This window comes from Crocodylus porosus, unplaced genomic scaffold, assembly GCF_001723895.1.
Source record: "Crocodylus porosus isolate Cpor-Errol unplaced genomic scaffold, CroPor_comp1, whole genome shotgun sequence".
In the NCBI taxonomy this organism is placed as follows: domain Eukaryota; kingdom Metazoa; phylum Chordata; order Crocodylia; family Crocodylidae; genus Crocodylus; species Crocodylus porosus.
The window spans coordinates 68948868-68954051 of record NW_017728948.1 but is presented as its reverse complement, the minus strand read 5'-3'; the positions used below and the strand labels follow the sequence as shown (position 1 = coordinate 68954051).

At 43.2% G+C, this 5184-nt stretch overlaps 1 long non-coding RNA gene across 1 annotated transcript in view; it reads left to right on the top strand.

Annotated features, from left to right (window-relative positions):
* Positions 1 to 5184, top strand: part of LOC109321896 — a 22346-nt gene that overhangs the window by 4488 nt on the left and 12674 nt on the right. Inside the window, exon 2 of the long non-coding RNA XR_002104199.1 lies at positions 2053 to 2058. This is a non-coding gene — a long non-coding RNA (uncharacterized LOC109321896). The remainder of the gene's footprint in view (positions 1 to 2052; positions 2059 to 5184) is intronic.

Below are 5184 nucleotides of genomic sequence, written 5' to 3'. Positions count from 1 at the left end.
ATGATTGTGCTCGGGGGCAGAGGGTTTTGATCTTTTGTCTTCTCCCTCTGACCCTATTTGCAAATATATACCTTTTGTCTCACCAACAATGTGTGCCTAAGGATTTGTTATTCAATGAGCCTCCAAAGAAACGAACCGAGAGAGAGTTTTTTTTACCTCAACATTGCCCACAACAGTATAGCCTGCAAAGAAAAATGAAGCTGTTTTGGAGCTGCAGCAGCAGGCATTAACCCCAAACCCCCAGGCTGACCATGTATATGGAATGCATTATAATGCAGACTTACTAAAGACTTGCTAAAGGTTAAAGGCTCTGGGAGGTCCATGCAGGGAGAAGTTTTGCAGATTGCCTGCTTGCTGCTGGGGGTGGGTGGGGTTGAATAGTCTTTTTTTCTTTAAAAGCCATGCTGGCTGCACTGCACTCTAGATAGCACTCATGAAGCATTCCACCTCCCTCCCTCTGATAATAGTCTACCCTGCACCTCCATGTAACTCTTTCCAGTAATTCCATGACTCCATAAACCTCCACCCCCGCCCAAGCACAGCATCCCCACCATGCTGAGGTGGGCATGGTCTCTGAAAACCAACCCAACCACCCAACCATGCCAAAGAAAACATGACACTTATATAGAGCAAAATTAAAACTTTACTGAAAATGCTGCAGCTCAAAAGCTTAACTTAACAATTTAAAACATATATATAAATGTAAAAAAAAGGAGGGGAGAATAGTTTCAATGCACTCTTCTACTCCTCATCACTGTGCTGTGGGCTGGTTGCCATCCACAGTGAGTTCCACCCATGAAAGTTTTCAGCAAAGAGGGGGGAAAAAAGAAGAGGAAGAGGAGTGGGGTTTGGAGCACAGTCAGAAAACCAGACTTTTGCCCCCCCTGTCCTCCCCAGACAAGGTCAGTGGGACATATTACCTAAATATTATGCAGGACACTGCATATTCTGGGGATCTTGTCATGGTGAAGTGGATTAACTTGAAGTCTCTGGAGTCTCTGGCTGCTTGTACGAACAAAATCCACAGTTGGATCGGTGTAACTGGAAAGTGATGCAAATTAAAACATCTCCAAGTAGTGTTAGTTTAAGGCACTAAATGGACTTTAAAGTGGCGGGAAATCCCGGGTCATGCAAACGCAAATGCAGTTGCATTGACACAAATGGGAAATTTTATTTCATCTATACATACCCAAGATGATAAGCAGGGGTGGGGGAGGAAAGAAAGCACCAGAATAAGGGCACTGACTTTAACAAATTCATGGAGTGGGCAGGGAGACATGTAATTTGAGACCACTTTGAAAACTTGTGGAGATCAAGTGAGGCCCTGGATAACTGGAAAAAAGCAAATTAAGTGCCCATCTTTAAAGAGAGAAAAATGGAGGATCCGGGAATTTATAGACCAGTCAGCCTCGCCTCACTACCTGGAAAGGTTAGGGAGTAGCCCCTTAAAGAATTTTTTGTAAAGCATCTAGAGGAGAACAGCGTGATCAGGAACAGGCAGCAAGGATTTGCCAAGTGCAAGTCATGCTTGATCAACCTGAATTGATTCTGTAATAAGGTGACAGGCTCTGTGGATATGGGAGAGAAGTGGATGTGATATACTTTGGCTTTAGAAAGGCTTTTGACACCGTCTCTCACAATATTCTCATTGACAAGCTAAGGAAATAGTGAAGATGAAAGTACTGGAAGACAGATATATAACTGGTTGGATCATTGTACCCAATGAGTAGTTATCAATGGCTTAATGTCTAGTTGGGAGGAGGTATCAATTAGGGTTCTCCAGAGTTTTGCCTTCAGTCCGATACTGTCTAATAGCTTCATTAATAATTTGGTAGATGGAATCAAGTGCTCAATTAGAAAATTTGTGGATGACACCAAGTTGGGTGGACTTGCAGATACTCTGAAGGACAGGGCTAGGATCCAGAATAACTTGAGTAGGCTGGAAAAAATTATCCACAATCAGTCAGATGAGATCTAACAAGGACAAATGCAAAGTCCAGTGCTAGGGACAGAATAATTGTACACAAATATAGAGTGGGAAGGACTGGGTAGGCTGCAGTATGTTGGAAAAGGACCTGGGGGTTACAGTAGACCATTAGATGAATATTAGCCAATAGTGTGCTCTCATTGCCAAAAAAGCTAATAGCTTATTGGGTTGTATCAACTGGAGTGTCGCTTGAAAATCAAGGGAAGAGATTCTTTTGTTCTATTCAGCTCTAGTGAGGCCTCACCTGGAATACTGTGTCAAGTTTTGGGCCCCATACTTCAAAAAAGATGTGGACAGCTTAGAAAGAGTTCAGCACAGAGCAACAAAAATGATTAGGAGCTGGAAACTCAAGATTTATGAGAAAAGGCTGAAATTAAGGTTATTTAGTTTGTAGAAGGAAAGACTGAGGGGAGAATTTGATAACTGTCTTCAGATTTCTGAAGGGCAATTACAGAGAGAATGAAGATGGGCTTTTCTTTGTGACCATAGGGTACAGGACTTGGAGAAATGATCTCAAGCTTCAATGGAGAAAATTTAGTTGGAGATTAGGAAGACTTTCTGATTGTAAAGGTGGTCAAGAACTGTAGCTATAAGAGGCACACAGTGTGTTGGCATAGTAGAATACAATGTATGAAAATATTACGGTTATAGCTTTCTGTATATAGACCATTCATGTGCCGATAATGAGTAGCTAGCATGCGTATAACAAAATAAAGGTGGGAAAAAATGTTAAGGTCTTATCTATAAATGATACTAACCTAAAAAGGTCTTATCTATAAATGATACTAACCTAAAAGTAGAGGGCCACATTTCAAAAAGAAAAATAATCTGTAATCACAAATATCCCCCATGAAACTCTCCCAAGCTATTTATCCTCCCATCTACAGCAGGGAGATGGGTGTTGGAATGTGACATAAAGCTCAACAGATTCAGATTCTGATGAAAACAGCTGGGAATTAAATTCCACAGTTGTGAGGCCTTCACCAACAACATCATGGTAACATATTTTCACTATTCAACCAAGGGAATTTCTAGGTCTATCTTTAAGGCTCTTTCAACTACCTTAGTGTCATATAGGTACACAACTCATATTTCTAGAATCCAACTCACTGAATACTTTGTAGATGAACTGGAAGTCAGCCTGGATAGCACAGAAATTATGTCAAATATTCCCTCCAGCAAACACTATTAACAAAGGGTACAAATTGTATTCTGAACCAATTAAGTATTTTGGGCACAGTCTTAGCTTCTGGTTGCCCAGAGTTCTGATAACTGATGTAAACATACTGCTGTAGGTTTCCATATTCATTGTGTTTCAATGATTTCCAGAGCAATTATGTACAGTTAACAAATAAAATTATTTTGCTGTAATTCCTTGCTCTAAAAATTCATCCTGAGAGTTTTTGTTTTTTCACATCATCACCAATCAAAGTTCTGCAGACAGGATTCTGGCCTCAGTTATTCCTGCTCAACCCTATCACTGATTAGTCACATAGATGGAAGTTCAGTTATAAAAGCAGCAGGATTACTTCAATGGAGATACTTCTAATTTCATTGGTGAAACTGGTTTCATTGTAATCATTAAGCTACTACTGCATGTGGCAGGACCTGTGTCCAGGGGCTCTGTGGTGCCCTCTGGTGCGTACACAGCTCCTGACAAAGGTCAGGGGTTAGGGGGTAGGACTTCCAGTACCAAGATGGTGACCAGGGGCACCCATAAAGGGACGGAGGTACCCTTGGTGCCCTTGACAGCTCACCAAAACTTGTGAAGCAGCCCTCCAGCCAAAATAATTGCCTGCCCCTGCTCCACAGCTTGGCTATCTGGCTGTGCTTTTCCCTGTCTAGTAACAAGAGTCTTTGGTTTCCTGTTAGACTGCATGTGTACAAGAAACAGTATGACTGGTTCATTAGACTTAGCTTTACACCAGCCTGAATCCACTGACTGCAGTGGTGTCACAGAATCAGTGGGCCTGGTTCTACATCTAGTTTACATATTAGTTACACCAGTCTGAGTATCCACTTGGGCTCAGTATTTGAACTTCAGTACACTTAACTTTGCACCAAACTTTTTTAAATACATAGGGGGTAAAAAGAAGGTACTGGGTAACGTGGGGCCTCTGCAAGACACAGTAGGAAATCTGGTAGTTGCATCTGACAACAAAGCTAACCTCTTTAACAATTTCTTTGCCTTCATTTTTCTGAGCAGGTCATCCCCCGCACTGGGATCCCCGACGGGCCCAGGGGAGGCACAGCCAGGCTCAGGATCAGTGAGGACCTAGTCAGGGAACTTTTGGTGGGACTAGACATATTCAAATCAGCAGGTCCTGATGATCTCCACCCCAGAGTGCTGAGGGAATTAGCAGAGGTCATTGTGGGACCCCTGGCACAGCTTTGTAAGCACTCATGGTGCTCTGGCAAGGTGCCAGAGGACTGGAAAAGGGCCAATGTGGTCCCCATTTTCAAAAAAGCGAGGAAGGAGGACCCAGGAAACTACAGGCCCATTAGTCTTACCTTGGTCCTGGGGAAGGTCTTTGAGAAAATTATCCAGGAGCACATCTGTGAGGGATTGTGCTTAGGGGCAACCAACATGGGTTCATTAGAGCCAAGTCCTGTCAGACCAACTATTACAAGTAAAAATGTAATAAATCAGCTAAGACTGCGGTCATATTTTTCAGTTCTGCTTTTAAAAAAAGTTATGCTGTTTCAAGATCCATATAAAAAGCTATATATAATTCTTGTGGGTCATACTCTGGACAGAAAACAGTTTCAAAAGCTCTATTTCAGATATTTTCAAGAAGCAAATTTCTTTTTGTTATAACCCGCTTGTTAACCCTTCTGGTTCTGGCCATCACACTGGGGTGCCCACCAGGTCCCCTTTCTGGGACCATGGGTGTGCTCCTGTCTCTCCGGATCGGCTGGGGATTTTGCTTCAGGTTGTGGTGAAATGCCGGGCTAGCGGCTCCGGCACCGCTTAGGGGAGCCGCGGGCTTTGCGGAGTTATGCGAGCACGCGGCTTGTGGGGCGGAATTGAGGTAGGTTTTTAGCTGCCCTCGAGGTTCGCCGAGTTGGCACAAGTAGATGACTTAAAGTAAGTAGTTAGTGTCTCTTAATCTATAGGGTGTCCGTTGGTTCACGAGGTTCCAGAGCCAGCCCTTGCGTTCCAACAGTGGAGCTAGTCCAAAGCTAGGTGCGGCTGC